The following is an 18,506-nucleotide window of genomic DNA, read 5'->3' as shown; positions in this document are numbered from 1 at the left end:
TGCACAGTGACTCCTGTTGTTGACTTAACAAATTGACACTCTTGTTTATGGCATCAGTAATCACCCTAGGCTTTTGTCCAAAGTGCAACTTTTGTGTTGTTGTGGCATCCCCCCCAACCTCCCTCCCTCCCGCAGCCCTCCCATTTCCCACTCCCTCTCCCATCCCCACTCTTCATTGAGTTTCATTTTCAATTATCTTTATATACAGAAGATCAACTTAGTATATACTAAGCAAAGATTTCAACAGACTGCACCCACACAACCGCATAAGATATAGAGTACTGTTCGACTAGAAGTGTTATCTTTAACTCTCATAGTAAAACACATTAAGGACAGAGAGGGGAGCCTGTGCCCAGTGACTCCCATTGTTGATTTAGTAATTGACACTCTTATTTATGATGTCAGTAATCACCCAAGGCTCTTGCCATGAGCTGTCGAGGCTATGGAAGCCCCTTGAGTTCACCAACTCTGAACTTATTTAGTCAAGGCCATATTACAGTGGAGGTTCCTTCCTCCCTTCAGAGAAAGGTGCCTCCTCCTTTGATGGCCCATTCTTTCTGCTGGGGTCTTGTTCACCGAGACCTTTCATTCAGGTTGTTTTTGCCACAGTGGCTTGGCTTTCCATGCCTGTGAGACTCTCATGGGCCTTTTAGCCAGATCTGAATGCCCCAAGGGTTGTTTAGGGCATTTGCGATTCTATGAGTCTGCTGTATGTCCTGTGCCCCCCCCCCCCCATCATTTCTCTCCCTTTTAATTCTATCCTTCATTATTTGCAGACACTGGTCTTATTTGTGAAATCTCTTCGACACTTACCCTATCTTTTTGATCAATTATGTACTTAAACTTATCACTTTAACAAGTGAGATGGCATTGGTACATGCCTCCTTGATAAGATTGATGGAATCCCCTGGCACATTTCCAGCTCTACCATTGGAGGTAAGTCCGAGTGAGCATGTGCCGACCTGTATATCTCCTCCCTCTCTTATTCCCGCTCTTACATTTAACAGAGATCACTTTTCTGTTAACTTCCAAACGCCTAAGAATAATTGTGTATTAATTACAGAGTTCAACCAGTGGTATTAAGTAGAACAAAAAGAACAACAGCAACAACAAAAAATACTAAAAGGAATAAAATAGTAAGTTGTTCCTCAACAGTCAAGACAAGGACTGATCATGTCATTGTCTCTCATAGTGTCCATTTCACTTCAGTGTGTTTCCTTTTAGATGCTCGTTTAGTTGTCATCATCAGGGAGAGCATGTGCTATTTGTCCCTTTTGGACTGGCTTATTTCACTCAGTGTGATATTTTCCAGATTCCTCCATTTTGTTGCAAATGACTGGATTTCATTGTTTTTTACTGCTGTATAGTATTCCATAAAGTACATATCCCATAATTTCTTTATCCAGTCATCCGTTGATGGGCATTTAGGTTGATTCCATGTCTTAGCTATTGTGAATTGAGCTGCAACAAATATTGAGGTGGATTTCCTCGTCTGAAAAATGTCTGTTAAGGTTCAAGAATTTCTTAAAAGATAACTTCAACAGCCGGTTTACCTGTCCCATGATGGAAAGTCCATTGAAAGTTTGGATTGGGACTAATTGCGGTAATCTTATAGCTGTTTAGAGCATCCTGCTCCAGGTTTCTTTTCTACTGATGTCTTCATATTTGCAATAAATCCTGAATTTTGCTTTGTCACTTTGAATTTCTTACATATATTTCAGAAATCCTTTCCTTGAATAGAAACTTTATTGATAGCTCTAAGTAAGGGCATTATACACAGCTATACAATTTATAATTCTTATGCCGTTTGGTCAATAGAATTGAGCTTATTTTAGATACATCTTAAGAATATACAAAAAACATTTTGTTTTTGCCACATCAAAAATATTTTGTGGAAAATGTATGGAGTCAGTGTCTTTGGATGTATTGTTGATCTTTTCATTTTCAGATGGCAAACAAATTATGATATTATTAACATGCTGGAGAATTTCTTTTTTAAAGATTTATTTATTTGAAAGAGTAACAGAGAGAGAGGGAGGAAGATCTTCTGTCTGCTGGTCACTCCCCAAATGGCCCCAAAAGACTAGACCAGGCTGGGCCGGGCTGAATCCAGGAGGCTGGTACTCCATCTGGGTCTCCCACATGGTTGGCAGAGGTCCAAATACTTGGGCCGTCTTCCACTGCTTTTCCAGATACCTTAGTAGGGAGCTGAATCAGAAGCGGAGCTGCTACGACTGGAATCCACACTCCATTATAGAAAGAAGGCTGGTGTCCCAGGCCAGGGTGTAACCCGCTGCTCCATAATGCCTGCCCTGGAAAATTTCTTTATGAGCTGATGACGTCTCAATGTTTAAGAGTCTGCTTTTACACATGCCCTCTGTTTTTTTGTTTGTTGTTGTTTTTTTTTTTTTTTCAAGCACATCTTCTTATAATAGAACAAGTAAATTGAGTTTACGAGATGTGGGTTATAAGCCTGGTTCCTGTGTACGTAGCATTCCGTTGTCTGGTTGGATCACATGAAACTATATTTCAGATAGTTTTTGCCTGAGACCATTTGTTGATTTAGGATATATATTCCTTTAATCTTGCAAGAGAATTTGGCCATTCACTTTTAGATGAGCGGACAAAAAGTTAAATATACGCATTTCCTTTTCTGGATTATTGTCTGAAGTAGAAAATAGACATTTTTAATGGTACACATGCATATTGGGTGTTCTCTCTCCTTGTTTGTGTGCAGGCTTGTGAGAGTAGGAACAAATAAGCTTAAGCATTTCAGATATTCCAGACGTAAAAATGCGTGGCATTTCCGTATATATGTTGGGGGGTGCGCAGAACAGACTGCGGTTGCCTCTTTGTGCAGAGTGAGGCAGATGGGAACGTCAGCAGACTCTGCAGCAGATGGCAGCGGGGTGGACAGGTGAGGACCACATGGAAGTTTGTGCCACTGGTAGATGGGGCAATAAGTTGGTTTATGAAACACCAGCCATTTTAGAGGTTTCTACAGCTGTTGTCTGCCAGCTGAAAATAAATTGAACTTGTTCGAATAGTAAAGAATTTTGCTGTCTGAATAGGCTTAGATCAAAATGGTGCTTCAGATGTCTGTAAATATGTATATTTTAACATTATTGCAATTTTAAAAATTGGTGATAATATAATTGTCCCTTATTGCTAAGGTAAAAGCTGGGATAATATGGAAGCAGTGCAGTGTAGCAGTTAAGAGTGCTGCCCAAGAGTCAAAATGCCTAAGTTTGAACCTGAACTTCACTGTGGACTCACTTTTTGACCTTGGGCAAGTTATTAACCCTTCTCTGTCTTATCTGTAAGAGGAGGGATAATCATAGGCGATATCATAAAGGATTATTGTAAGGATTAAGTAAGCTAATACAAGTAAAGTAGTTGCTTGACAAATATGTATTAACTTGGTATTACTATATTAATAAAAATAGTGTTATGGGGCCAGCGCCGCGGCTCAATAGGCTAATCCTTCGCCTTGCAGCGCCGGCACACCGGGTTCTAGTCCCGGTCGGGGCGCCACATTCTGTCCCAGTTGCCCCTCTTCCAGGCCAGCTCTCTGCTATGGCCCGGGAGTGCAGTGGAGGATGGCCCAAGTCCTTGGGCACTGCACCTGCATGGGAGACCAGGAGAAGTGCCTGGCTCCTGGCTTCGGATCAGCGCGATGCGCCGGCCGCAGCGGCCACTGGAGGATGAACCAACAGTAAAGGAAGACCTTTTTCTCTTTCTCTCTCTCACTGTCCACTCTGCCTGTCAAAAAAAAAAAAAAAATAATAATGTTATAGAAAACCTTCAAATAGCATAGGAAGCTTTTAACAGGATTGTAGAATACAGTAATATATAAGTGATATTGCCTAAACCATGCAGAAAAACATACAAAGAAAAGATTAGAAGGAAGGACTCAAAATGTTTTTTTATGGGGAGAGTATGGTCAGTGGGATTACTTCTAATTTTTATTTTGGTCTCAGAGCTCTTTTATATTTTTCAGTGTTCTGCAGTAAGCATGTGTTACTTTAATAATTTGAAAAAATAAGCTTTTTTGAGAAGTGCATGTATCCTTTGCAAACATTAGTATGTTGGTTGTAAGAACATCGTATTATTGTTTAAAACCTCAGGGCTTTCTAGTTGGCAACAGTTTGCCTTCTTTTGATTCTGTAGAACTTTCTCAAGTTCTTATAAAGTTCTTCAGAGTAATAAACTCAAAATTTAAAAAAAGTTTCATCATAGATTGATGGTGTTATAAAAATTATATGTATGTATATTCATATGACTGCCATTTGTTACCATCTTAGACAAAATTAGGCAATAGAGTTTAGGTTTTCTCTTATGAAAGGAAGATGATATCAGTGGTTACTGTCTACAGAGATCACAGTGTCAAGGACAAATGCAGCGCTGTATACATCATTTCTGTGTGGCACATGGTAGACAGTAAGTGATGTTACCACCATCACTGTCTACTGCTCCCTCCCCCAGATGAACTATAAACAAACAAGACTTGCTCACTTAAATTAGTCCATACCATGATGCTTAGTTTTAATTCTTGGATCCTTTAGTGCTTGGCTTAAGATTTCTGTAGACCAAAGGGGGCCTTCTTAAAAATTTGTTCTTGTGAGCTTATTTTCTAGCTCTCTGCCCTCCACATATTTCTATTCATAGCTTGATTTTAACACATAGTCAATATATATAAGTTTGTTGAAGAACAATTCCCTTCACAGTGTATCATGTGGCGTAGGCTAGTGCTGTAATAACCAGATATCTTCAAAATCTCGGTGGCAAGAACTCACAGAAGTATTTTTTTCTCACTTATATTCTGTGTGTTTCATGGGCTGCTGGGGGCTCTGTCCCATGTGTTTTGCTCACTTGGAGACCCTCACTACTCAGTTGTACACAGACCATTAGCCAAAATTAGTCACATCCCACACCCAGCTGTAAGGGCAATGGCAAGAGTAACCAGAAAGAGAAATGACTGGATATGTGTGATCATCAAAATTTCTAACTCAACTTAGATCCCATTATCAACAAGATGGTCTAACCCAGTGTTTCCTGTCACCTGCTTTGAAGTGCTAGTTTTAAAGGCTGTTAACATTTGTTATTATAAAAGGCATTCCCTGATCTAACAAATCAGGGGAATGCTAAGGTAGGTAAAATGTAGTACGCTTCTTTAGTGATGGATTTCTCCGAAGCTTTTTATGTTACTAGGGAGTTGTAGGGGAGAGTAATATACGATGACTCCCAAACTATCCTGACCTTGGAATTCTTTTCTTATTTTTTTATAACCTTTCCTGGGTACAGGGTTTCATAGAATATGTTTTTTGGTAATACTAGCCTAGTCTGTTCTCCTACAAAGCGGAAATAATGGAATTGCACTTTAATTTTCATGTTGGGAAGAAGCTTTACTTTTATTTGTTAGAAAGAGTGACTGTTTTGAAGAGTCTGATTTCTCCTGTTAAAAATCAAATTACAGGCAGCGTTTTTAAAGTTAACCCCTATTGGTTGTATGCCTGTGTTGAATCTACAGATTTTTCTTTATTTAGTTGCTTTTGTGTTCTAAAGTTACCACTGAAAAGAGAGATAAGCAACACATATCATAGCAGTTATAAAAAATTGAATTGGTTCAAACAGATGGTCCAAATGCATCAAATTTATTTGGTTTCATATTTTCTTGGTTCACAAAACTTTTCTTTTTATTAATTAGATAAACAGTAAAATTTTTCATGCTATTAAGTGTTCTTCTGACATCCTTTTAAAGTGACCACATAGTCTGCCATTGGCTAGGTTTGTCATTTATTTAGTCAGTTACCAAATATTGGACATTCAGGATATTTCCTGGTGGTTTTTTTTTGCAATTATAATTAATGCTACAGTGAGTTTCCATAGTTGCATATACCTGATTATTTCTTAGAGTATGGAGTTGCCATATCCAGGACATAAACATTTATGATTAAGTCTTTTTATACTTAACTGCTTTTGCAGTCTAGAAGGATTGCACCAGTTTTTATTCCTGCTAGCACTGTAGGAGAGTGCCCATTTAGTTTACTTAATTCTGTTCTAAAAATAAAATCCTGTCATATATGAATCTACTTTTTATTCTCTGGGTTATGTCCAGGCTTAGAATTCTGTCTAATTAGCAAAAAAAAAAAAGGTAACTTCTCTGGGGAGGCATGAAGTCAGACAGACAACTCACTTTTTTTTGTAACAGGCTTTATAGAAGTTTTGAAATACAACACTGCTGAAATTAGGGCTCAGATGAGAAGCAGAGAGACAGTGTTTGTCAAGAGGTATTTCTTATTTCTCTACCAGAAGACTTGGGGTTTAAGCAGTGTTCATTGTCAGGGAGTTTATGTAGCAGATCGTCGTATGGAAGTTTCCACTGTAAAATTCATGGCTATAAACTCCATGTGATAAACTTTTAGGTAAGAAAGAGCTGTGCATGGGGTAGATGCTTTGTGACTTTTGAGCTTGTGCCATTACCTTTTCCTCTCATGATGATGAATCCAGTTTTTATTAGAAATCATATAAAATCAAGGCTGAGGATTCAGCTTTCCTTTTCTGTTTTGTCTGCATTTTTTCCTTTTTGAGTGGCAGTTGGTGGTTTGTAACAGGAAACACTTTTAAAAGTGTTACCTACCTTGGCAGCCCCCAGCCCACCCCCTTCCCACCACCGTGGCAGTCGGGGTCTGACTGTAGAGGACACACCTTTTGAAGGTGACTTCTGAGGATTCAGGGCAGAGAAGAAAACCTCTTTAGAGTCTGGTCCTTTTCATTGATTTTAGTATTGTTGTAGTTTGAAAAGCATTCATGACCCGACACAGAAAGTCAGAAACTCTTTAACGTGGTCTGGGGCTGACAGGAGTCAAGTTTAATGCATCAAGGAATATTACAAACGTGAGAATCCTCACTATTCACCATGGAGCTGTCCTCAAGACTGGTCCCAGGACCCTTCCCCAGCAGGCCTTTGAGGACAAGATTTCACTCTCTTTATGAGGGGGTTACTATTTGATGACCTCACATACTTATGTTGGGTTTCAGCAAGGGTAGACTTGGTGTAGGTCTGCTTTTGAGAGAGGGCTGTCTAATTCCTCCTTACCTGAGGGACCTGTGAACCTCATCTCATGAACCACCATGTGGGCTGGTTGGGGAGCAATGTTCTCACCTTGTAGGCTGCAGCTCGTGGTCAGAAAGCTTGTAGGAATACATAAAATTTTGAAGTTTTCAGGCTGGGTAGCATTCTAGAGAATCTGCACCACTGTATTAAGGAGGAGGCTGGGTGAAGTCACACAGCCTTGTGCATTGTAAGCGCTGACACATTCGCTGTCAGGTCGGTGATGGTTACCCTGAGCCATCCAGAGACTGATGGAAGTACTGAGCATCCTGTGAGAATTTTCAAAGTGCTGACTGTTGGGACCACTAGTGATGCATTTCAGAATTACAGTCGTAGATAGCAGGTGAGCCTGTCTCTCATTGGGCTTTATGCTCACGTTTGCTGTGTTCATGTTGTCAGGCTGGCAGTAACGGTTAGACGTCTGCTGAGGAATATGAAGTGTTTTGAAAACACACAACACCAAAGATAAAGGGGGGGGCATATTTTCCCCATTATTATTCAGGAAAGGAGGAAAGCCCATTGTGTATGAAACTGTAAGTCGGCATGTACTGCAGCTCCACCTTTGTTTTCTATATGCGCTGGTTTCTCAGTCCAGGCTGAAGGAAGGTGAAAGTCATTTCAAAATATAAAAGGATCTGGTTAAATATTACTTTGATCGGTTGAATATGTTTAAAATTTTTCAGACCTGGAGATGTCGATGGTGACTGACCGAGGTCTCCTGTCTGCCTGTAGATGTTTTGTGTTGGGTATTATAATGATTTAATGGGGGATATAGGGCAGTTCTGGAACACATGACCCTCACCTGCCATTCATCTCCAGCAATTTGTAACCACGTAAGAAATCCAGGGTATGATGCGTAAAAATCAATAAATCTTGTTGTCCCAGTCCTTGTCGACAGAAGCTAAGACTTAAAGGTGGTAGTGTCTTACGTGGTTGCGTTGTGTTTCTGGAGGCATACCACCTGGCTGGGACCCTGCTTCTGCTAGGTACTGAGAGTCTAGTAGGTGAGGGTAATTTATCATCGAGCTGGGATAATTTATGAGAGTGAAAGGGAGCACTTTTCATAAATGTATGAGGGCTGAGGCAAGTGAAGTAATACGGTGATCCTAGTGTTACCAAATTATTTAATCTTGCTGTCTCAGTTTCTTCACATTGTCAAATGGGCCTGATGATAGTACTATGTTGGGATTAAATACAATAAAACAAAGTGGTTAGGCTATTGTTTGGCATAAAATAGTCAATAGAATTAACTATTAAAATTATTATTTAAGATACTAAATTCATATAGTAGTCACTGACATATACAGTTTGTTATCTGTTGTCTTCACAGGAAGGGGCTCCAGACAGTTCATGGAAAATCCACGTTATTTGTTAATTCCAGTTTTTTGGAGAGCTTTTTGGAGGCCCCTTGTATTTTTTACTCCAATGCAAATTTTCTTTTAATTTTACTAGTGACTAAAGATGTTTAGGAATGACTTCTTTCATCTTTGGCACCTACTCAAACCTAATTGCTTGCTTTATCTGAGCCTGTACTCAGATAAAGGCTGAGAGATTAAATCTGCTCGCTCGTTGTGTTTCTGGGACTTAGTTATATAATTAGTGTCTGTGGTCCAGAGAAGGCTGGGCATAGAGGTGCTTGTTTACCAGCTTGTAGCTACTTGGTTTCCACATTGGAGAGCACAGATTTTTACAGCCGACCCTGAGGTGCAGGAATGGTGGGGTGGTTGAGTAGGTGGGCAGTGGGAAAACTGGATCTCCTTCCTGCTTCTGAAAGTTGTTTTTTCCAAGCATAGTGATAGGTGATGTTGCCAGATTTAGGAAACACAAAACAAGGAAACCAGAACGCCCAGTATGGTCTGAATTTCAGATAAACAACACATATTTTTAGGTATAAGAATGTCTTATGCAATATTTTGGTCATACATATATTAAAAATTCACCTTTTTGTGTGAAATTCAGCTTTAACTGGACATTTGGCATTTTCTGATAATCCTAGTTATATGATCTTTAAGATAATTTTTACCCTATCCAGTGTAAGCCACATTCAGATGTATGTAACTATTATGTTAACTAGTAAAATCAAGCCGTGCTGTCTGTCCTCTGTTGGGGGCAGTTGAGAAGGTGCTGCCGGGGAGCTGGTGCTGAATGCCCAGGCAGGCCGAGAGGAATTCAGTCTGGTTAGCAAAATGACAGGGATCACGTTTTCTATGTGAGAACTTCTGGGCTGTATGAATGGACTTAAGCCAGTACTTTCACCTGGGAGGGGAGTCCGCTGGTTAAGGTGACTTCTTGAAGCCCTGAACTCCAGGCGTTCTCAGTTTTGTGACTGAATTATTTTAGCAGTCATTTGAGGAAGGGAGTTTAATTTTGGATCGTTTATTTTTCACACATCAACGTAGAGGGAACAACTTTGACTCCCATGAAGAGTGACCTTCGGATACTCACTGAACTGTCTTCTCCCTGTTTTTGACTCTCAGTTGTGAGGCCTGGAAAATGCTGGTGAGTGTTGTGTATCAGCTTGGGAACTCTGTCAGCAGTCAACCTGAAGGGCACCGCATGCCTTTGGGAAATGCTGATTGGAAGATGAGAGGCTGCAGAAGCCTGAGTGTCTATTTGCATTTTTTACACTCTGCATGTGACGCCTCTGTTAAGCCAGGTCTCAGAGAAAAAGCTTCACCAAGTTAATGATCCACTTGGTGAAATTAGTAATGGAAAAGTGAAGGTTGACAAGGTGCCTGCTGGAAAACAGGGAGCCGCAGCAAATGGATCTTGGACCAATACCGGATTTTTAATTGCTGTCATTTTGAAAGCCTCATGTACCCAGTGAAAAGGCACAGGTTTCAGATGATCTTGTGAAGAAAAACGCACGGTGGTAAGAGCTTACTCTTAGGCACAGATAGTGTGTGGGTGGGTTAGCCAAGGGGAAAAACATCCAGCTAGAGCAACTAGAGCTGTTTGTTTAAAGTACCACATTTAGAGGTGTATTTTGTTAACTGGTAGCTTTCCAGACAATGATTATTTGTGTATAAGGATTCACTCCAGCTAGGCTGTGGGTGCTGGTGGTTTTTTCAAAAATTCCCTTTTCTCTCTCTGCTGAGCCGCTTCTTTCTGTCCTCATTGCTTCCTTTCCTGGCCTGTTTCTTTTAGACCCCATTTTGCTCTTGACTACTGTGAGGTTTGTTGTGTCACAGGGTTGATTTGCATGACAGGTGGAATATTTGGTTGAATTGTTTTCATGTCTGTGTTTGCAGGTGTCTGGTTGGATAGGGAGGGGACTGCTAGGTAGACATTTTCACATTTTGGAGCTGTGGTTCTTAACCTTAGCAGCATGCTGACATCACCTGAGGAGCTTAAAATGAGACAGATGTTTGAGCCCCGCCATCCTGGGATCTGATTGATTTAATTGTCTGGGGGAGCAGAACGGGCAATGAGATTCATAAGGGCTGCCCAGGTGATTCTAACGTGAAACTAAATGTGCACGATACCCTCTGCTCTGCTCTCGGAGTTATGGCTCTAGCTGGTGCTGTCCAGTAAAGTAACCATGAGCCCCAGGTGGCTATTTTTAAATCTAAATTCATTAACATCAAATAACACGCAAAATTCAGTTTCTCGGCCACAGGGGCCACGTTTCAAGTGCTCAGCAGCCTGGAGCGGCTCCTGGCTGCCATGTTGGACAGCGCAGAACGTTTCCGTCAGGGCAGAGAGTTCTGCCAGGCGAGCTGCTGCTAGGGCTGTGTGCAGGATGTCAGCAAAACATGGGAGGCGCCACAGGCATTTGAGACTCTGCCCCAGGAAGGGCAGGCTGGGAGCAGAGCTAATCCCACAGGGCTTGCCAGTGCTGAGTTGCTGCGTGCCTTCGTAAGCAGCCTTTTTCTCAATGGTTTTTGGCGCCAGCCCTGCAGCAGTTGGTGCAGGGGATTGTGTGTCGCATCTTCTAGAAAGGCCCGGTGGACAGACTGCGGAGAGGACTGAGGGCAGGCACATGGGAACCCGAGAAGGGTTGCAGCCTGACACTGAGGGAGCTCAGGGAAGCCCTCTGAGTCTTGTGGGAAGGGAGTAAGACTTAGCTGGGAGGGGGCTTGGTTGCTTCTGTTGAAGAGACCCGCCTCATCTGGTTTGTCCTCCGTGTGCTGGAGGCAAGGAGAAGGCTAGCACCTATGTCCAGTGAAAAAGTTCCATGGTGCGCCTCTGTGAATGGGGGCAGGGGCACTGAGGGGTTAGCAGGTGGGATCAGACTTCAGCCTTGCTTTTCAGACAAGCACCATCAAAACCAAGTAGGGTGGAGTTATGGGAAAGAGAACCAGAGGAAGAATGAGGGATGCTAGGGCTGTGGATTTTCTGCATGATGCCTTTCTCAGACAGGGGCCCTATGGAGGCTGTGCATCCCTTGGACAGCTCTCTTGAGGTGGGCAGTTTAGTCTGTACTGTCCAGACTCTGCTGTGCCTCCTCCTCTTGTGTTTCGCTGGACACTAGTACCTCCCTGGGATCCGATTCTGTTGCTGGCCCCGAGCCTGCCAGATGGAGAATGTCCAGTAACGGCACAAGGAGTAGATAGGAGGAGCCCTGAAAATGCATGAAGTAAATGCGGGCAGGTGGTCCAGGGCTCCAGGTCCCAGTGACCTTATAGGGCATGTGGGTCACTTGCCAGTTTTTCCTGCTTCGTCATTGTCTGCTGTGAACCATGGGTGAAGTCTAAGTGCCTGTGGCAGCCCTCATTTCCTTGCTTTGTGCTGCTTATCGGGTAAGTGGTTTTGATAAGGTTCTTTCCAGATATCTGCACTGGCAGACGATAACCAGACACTGCTGATCTGCCCCCTCCCCTTTAAGTGATCAGAACCCCCTCATTCTATATGCTTAGGTAGTGGGTTTGTTTGATTTCCCACTCACTGTCTTTAGCTTCTTTTTTGACAAAACAAGAGAAGAGGCACGCTCTCCTTTCCATTGTCACTAATTTATATAGACATTTTGTTAACCCTCATCTGCTGTATTGAATAATGTCCAATACTTCTATTTTGCCTTTTTTTCTGTATTCTGAAGCTGTAAAAGTTAGGTAGAAAATGGTCTCTTAAAAATGGGAAAATGAAGGGCTGATGGTTGTGATGTAACAGGTTAATCTACTTCTTGCAATACTGTCATCCCATGTGGATGCTGGTTCAAGTCCCAGCTGCTCCACTTCCTATCCAGCTCCCTGCTAGTGCCCCGGGAAAAAAACGGAGGATAGCCAAATGCTTGGGCTCCTGCACCCATGTGGAAGACTGGGATGAAGCTCCTAGCTCCTGGCTTCAGCATGGTCTAGCCCTGGGCGTCGCAACCATTTGGGAAGTGAATCAGTGGATGGAAGATTGTCTCTGTCTTTCTGTAACTCTTTCAAATAAATAAATAAATATTTTTTAAAAATAGGAAAATGGAAGACCAAAAAAGCAGTGCCTAGAGGAATCATGGGAAAGCAAGCATTGGCTCATTAATGTCTTGTGGAGAGAGAAACATCCATAACTCTTCAGGGTGCCGCTGGTTCTTTTGGCTCACAAATTTCTGAGGACTTTGTTGAACTGGATTTTAAAGGGCAAGTCGGAGTCCTTGAACACTTGCATTCTGAAGTGCCACTTTTCAGTGATTAGTGCACAGAAACATCTAGAAAGAAGTAGACCTGGCACGTAGCAGTGAGATTGAGTGCAATTAAAACAGAAGGATGAGGCCGGCGCCACAGCTCACTAGGCTAATCCTCCGCCTTGCGGCGCCGGCACACTGGATTCTAGTCCCGATCGGGGCGCCGGATTCTTTCCTGGTTGCCCCTCTTCCAGGCCTGCTCTCTGCTATGGCCTGGGAGTGCAGTGGAGGATGGCCCAAGTGCTTGGGCCCTGCACCCCATGGGAGACCAGGATAAGTACCTGGCTCCTGGCTTCCGATCAGCACGATGCGTCGGCCGCAGTGCACTGGCTGCGGCAGCCATTGGAGGGTGAACCAACGGCAAAGGAAGACCTTTCTTTCTGTCTCTCTCTCTCTCTCACTGTCCACTCTGCCTGTCAAAAACAAACAAACAAACAAAAAACAAAAACAAACAAACAAAAAAACCCAGAAGGATGAGGTGGTTCTTTAGAGGGCATCTTGTTTGGTGCTTTACAAACGTGTACATCAGAATACCCAGGGACTTTAAAACCATCACACATCTGGACCTTCTCACATCGCTGTTCTAGGCACTGGACCCAAAATCTGTATTTTGAAACTCCTAGGTTATTTTGTTGAGCAGGCAGGTTTGGGAACCACGGCCTGATTGTCATGTCTCAGTTTTCAGATGAGGCAAAGGCAGCCAGTGGTGAGAGCAGACCAGGAACCTTTCTGAGGTCCCTTGTACCCCTGAGAATCAGTGCCTCTCTGGTTTCACCTTGGACTGTTGTGCTGTCTGACTCATACTTTAGTTGTCTTCCAAAAATCGACTCTTTTTTTTTGTTTATTTTTTATTTTTGGCAGCCTGTTCAATTGTGCTCTTGTTTCATCCTCAGGGTCCTATTTATTGTTTTGTTATAAGGCATGGTGTGTCCCAGGTCCAGTGTGGTCACATTGGCTGTGTGCATGCCTTGACGGAGAGTTCTGGAAGCTTTTTTTCAGTTTCCTCATTGTGCAGTATCTCATTCCTGTGGCTTCTTTGTGATTTGCAGATTATTCTCCCACCACCACCACCACTAAAAAAAAAAAAAAAAAAGCAACCCTGTTTCTTGATATATTTTTTGACACAGAATAACTCCAGATGGTACATTTTGTATAGAGAAAAAAAATAGTTTTTCACACTTTTCTGTGAATTATTTTGCTGCTTTCACTTTTAATGAAGTTATCTCACAAAGGATTCGCTTTGTAGAGATTCTAATATGAATAAATGCACTGTATACAGTATTTAATTCCAGTGACCAAAATTAAGAGTATTGTTACCATCAGAGCCTAAAATAGCAATCATATTTTCTAGAAATAGAATATTATAAAAAGAATGCACGGGTTTTACATTGAGAAATGAGTGCCAGAGATGAGATAAAACAAAATTATGTAATTGAAAATTCTTTGAAAAAATATGGCAATATATAGAAGTAAGCTACTGATTTTTTAAAATTGTAATTCTGATTTGAGTGCTGATGCAGTTTCACATATTAAGAGCTTTTACAAACAGCGTACATACAGAAATCCCTAATGTAGAGTGTTTTGCAAAATATTGCTGACGATGTGTTTTTATTTAAAAAACAGAAAATGTGTTTTACTTTGAAATGGTCTTCTCGCTGTGGATTTATTAGTTCATTATTAGCTGGATTTTCTGGATCAAGGAGACAATCTGCATGAGCCAAACAATGTTTTTAATCTTAGCTTTGTTTCCAGAAGAATGGAAGAGCTGCTTGGCCTTAACTGTTCATGCTGATCGCTGTTCACTTCACCAGGGTGAAAACACAGAGAGTGGAAAACACGTTTCTGGAGATTTTATAACCAGATCTTTTAATTCAGAAAGTGTTTAAAGTGTCTTCTCTGATACTGCTTTCATTCTGGTGGGGCTCACAAGATTAGGAAATTGCAGCAGTCTTGAAACTGCTCAAGTGGTGGAGAGAGTCCGTCAGGAGGCAGGTTCTTGGGGACCTGAATGCTCGGTTTCCCCAGCGTTGAGAGCAGGAAACAGGGAGCCTGCAACAAGTGCTGTGGTATCCAGAGAATGGGCGTGTCTCAGGTAGGTGCCCCATGGGACGTGATGGGACTGGTTCTCGGCTAGAGGTGACTCTGGAAGAGCCATTTGTGTTAGTTGGAAAGATGAGGGTTCAGGGGAGTCCCAGGCAGAGGGAGCAGTGTGCACAAGATCAGGAAGAGAGAAGACAGTGTCTGTGGCTGAAGCAGAAGAGCGTGTTGAGTGAAGGGAGCTGAGGCAAGGTAAAAGGACTTGCCTCCTTGAAAGGAGATTGGACTGAAGGGCTAGGGTGCTAGAATGTTGTAGTCAAGTTTCTGTTTGTTTGTTTGTTTGTTTGTTTAACATTTATTTATTTGAGAGGCAGTTACAGAGATAGGAAGGAGAGACACAGATGAGAGATCCTCCATCGAATGGTTCACTCTACAAATGGCCACAATGGCTGGGGCTGGGCCAGGCTGAAGCCAGGAGCCAGGAGCTTCATCTGGATCTCCCAGGTGGGTGCAGGGGCCCAAGGACTTGGACTATCTTCCACTGCTTTTCCAGATGCATTACCAGGGAGCTGGATCAGAAGTGGAGCAGCAGGGACTCTAAGTGACGCTCAAGTGGGCTGCCAGCACCGCTGGTGGCTGCTATACTCACTATGCCACAGCACAGGCCCCAAGTTTCTGTGTTTTTTTAAAAATTAATTGAAGTGTACAACATTATGTTTTGATTTATTTTATTTGAAAGGCAGAGTTACAGAGAGGTAGAGACAGAGAGAGAAAGGGGGAGAGAGAGAGAGAGATCTTCCATCCTCTGGTTCATTCCCCAAATGGTTGCAATGAGTGGGGCTGAGCCAGGCCAAAGCCAGGAGCCAGGAGCTTCTTCCAGGTCTCCCACGTGGATTCAGGAGCCCAAGGAGTTGGACCATCCTCGGCTGTTTTTGCAGGAGCATTAGTAGGGAGCTACATTGGAAGTGGAGCAGCTGATTCTCAAAACTGGTGCACATTTGGGATGCTAGCACTGCAGCTTGGGGCTTTAATCTGCTGCGGCACAGCGCTGGCCCTGTTTCTGTGTTTTTAAAGCTCATGTGAGCTGAAGCAAGAAGAAGATTAATTTCAGTAGGGCAGATTTCAAAACAGAGAGCCAGTAAAGAGGCTGTGGCAATAATTCAGTCATGAAATATTGATAGACATTAATTCAGATTAAGATAAATTTTTGGATCCAGAAAAATTATTATAAACTTGACAGGAAATGAAGTCAGCATGTAAAAGAGATACCTGCACTCTCATGTTTATGGCAGCATTCTTCACAGGAGCCAAGATAACAGAATCAACCTGGATGGCCATTGATGGATGACTGAATAAAGAAAATGTGGTATAGGGACACAATGGAACATTAGCCATAAAAAGAATGAAATATTGATATTTGCAACAGAATGGATGGAATTGAGATCATTGTGCCAAGTGAAATAAGCCAGACACAGAAAGACAAATACCACATGTTTTTTCTTAAGTGGAAGTTAAAAACGTATGGGTGCTGTATTATTTGGAATACACACACACACACATACACATACACGTACACACACATAAATAACTGAACTATACCCCTTACATAATAATACATTATTATTTCCACATTTTATCTTTGTCATAAATCCCATATTATGTGATATATCCACTCGCTTTAAAAAGTTTTGTGTGTGTATATATGTATATCATGGGTACATATGAATGAAATAGGGCAAAATGCTAAAATTCATTTAAATGTTTGTTTGAAAGCTAGAACGAGAGAGAGAGAGAGAGAAATATGATAGAGTTCTTCATCCACTGGTTCACTCCCTAAGTGGCCACAACAGCCAGAGCTGGGCCAAGCCAAAGCCAGGGACCAGGAACTCCATCTGGGTCTCCCATAGGGGTGGCAGGGACCCAAGTACTTGTGCCATCTTCTGCTGCCTTTCCAGGTGCATTAGCAAGGAGCTGGATCAGAAGCAGAGGAACTGAGATCAGAACTGTGTTCTGGAAAGGATGCCAGCATCACAAGCCATGGCTTGACCTTCTTTGCCACACTAGCCCCAGTGTTAAAATTTTTTTTTTATTTGACAGAGTTAGACAGTGAGAGAGAGAGAGACAGAGAAAGGTCTTCCTTCCATTGGTTCACCCCCCAAATGCCGGAGCTACACCGATCCGAAGCCAGGAGCCAGGTGCTTCCTCCTGGTCTCCCATGCGGGTGCAGGCACCTAAGTACTTGGGCCATCCTCCACTGCCCTCCCAGGCCACAGCAGAGTGCTGGACTGGAAGAGGAGCAACTGGGACTAGAACCTGGAGTCCATATGGGATGCTGGCGCTGCAGGTGGAGGATTAACCAAGTGAGCCATGGTACTGGCCCCTAAAAATTGTTAAAGCAATGTGTACTCGTGGAGTTACTCTTTTTTTTTAAGATTTATTTATTCATTTGAAAGCCAGAGCCACACAGAGAGAGGAGAAGCAGAGAGAGAGAGAGAGAGAGATATCTTCCTTCTGCTGGTTCACTCCCCAATTGGCTGCAACAGCTGGAGCTGTGCCAATCCAAAGCCAGGAGCCAGGAGCTTCTTCCAGGTCTCTCACGTGGGCGCAGGGGCCCAAGGACCTGGGACATCTTCCACTGCTTTTCCAGGCCACAGCAGAGAGCTGGATCAGAAGTAGAGCAGCCGGGTCGTGAACTGGCACCCATATGTGATGCTGGTGCTTCAGGCCAGGGCATTAACCCGCTGCACCACAGCGTTGGCCCCAGAGTTATTCTATTTGCTTTTCTTTATTACTTGAAATATTTTTAAAGTAAAAGGAAAAAAATTTTGGCTGACAGGAAAATACCTCTGCCATTGTTACTATTACTTTTCTCTCTCACATCATGACAGATTGAGAGTCTCTAAATCCATATTCAGTGTCAGAGATCTCCATATTATTTTATTAAATAAGTTTTATATGTTTATTTGAGAGGCAGAGATATGGAGAAGGGAGAGGTGAAGGGGAAGGCAGAGGTTTGGGGGAGTATGAGTGGGGAGAGCCAGAGCTCTCCCATCCACTGACTCACTTTGCAGTGACCACAAGGGCTGAGCCAAAGCTGGGAGCCAGCGACTCAATCCAGGTCTTTCATGTACATTAGAGAAACACCAGATTACTTTCAGAGGATCTAGAGTTAGACTCACAGCTGACTTCTCATCAGAAACCCTACAGTCTAGGAGAGAATGGCAAGTGCTAAGAGAAAAAAAATTCCAAGTCCTAAGAAAAAAAACTGTCAACCCAGAATACTGTACCCTGCAAAGCTCTCAATTCTGAATGAAGGTGAAATAAAGACCTTCCATAATAAACAGCCTTACTAGACTCAAATACAGTAGTAACAGGGGACTTCAAGAATCCACTTTCGGGCTGGTGCTGTGGTACAGTGGGTTAAAGCCCTGGCCTGCAGTGCTGGCATCCCATATGGGCACTGGTTCTAGTCCTGGCTTCTCGAACTCTTCTGATCCAGCTCTGTGCTATGGCCTGGGATAGCAGTAGAAGATGGCCCAAGACTTTGGGCCCCTGCACCCATGTGGGAGACCCAGAAGAATCTCCTGGCTCCTGGCTTCATATTGGTGCAGCTCCAGCCATTGTGGCCATCTGGGGAGTGAACCAATGGATGGAAGACCTCTCTTTCTGTCTCTACCTCTATCTGTAACACTCTGTCTTTCAAGTAAATAAAATAAATCTTTAAGAAAAGTACTCCACTTTCAGCAA

At 42.7% G+C, this 18,506-nt stretch overlaps 1 protein-coding gene across 6 annotated transcripts in view; it reads left to right on the top strand.

Annotated features, from left to right (window-relative positions):
- The window catches only part of SPTBN1 (spectrin beta, non-erythrocytic 1), a 213,234-nt gene that overhangs the window by 17,034 nt on the left and 177,694 nt on the right, over window positions 1–18,506 (top strand). The window contains exon 1 of one of the 6 annotated variants that reach the window (XM_051838938.2): window positions 9,883–9,986. The exons of the other annotated variants lie outside the window; for them this stretch is intronic. The gene's annotated coding sequence lies outside the window, so the exon portion shown is untranslated. Of the gene's footprint in view, window positions 1–9,882; window positions 9,987–18,506 lie in introns of those variants that run through there. 6 annotated transcript variants of the gene reach the window in all.

Source organism: Oryctolagus cuniculus, chromosome 2 (assembly GCF_964237555.1).
Source record: "Oryctolagus cuniculus chromosome 2, mOryCun1.1, whole genome shotgun sequence".
In the NCBI taxonomy this organism is placed as follows: Eukaryota; Metazoa; Chordata; class Mammalia; order Lagomorpha; family Leporidae; genus Oryctolagus; species Oryctolagus cuniculus.
This window is presented reverse-complemented; position numbering and strand designations above follow the sequence as displayed.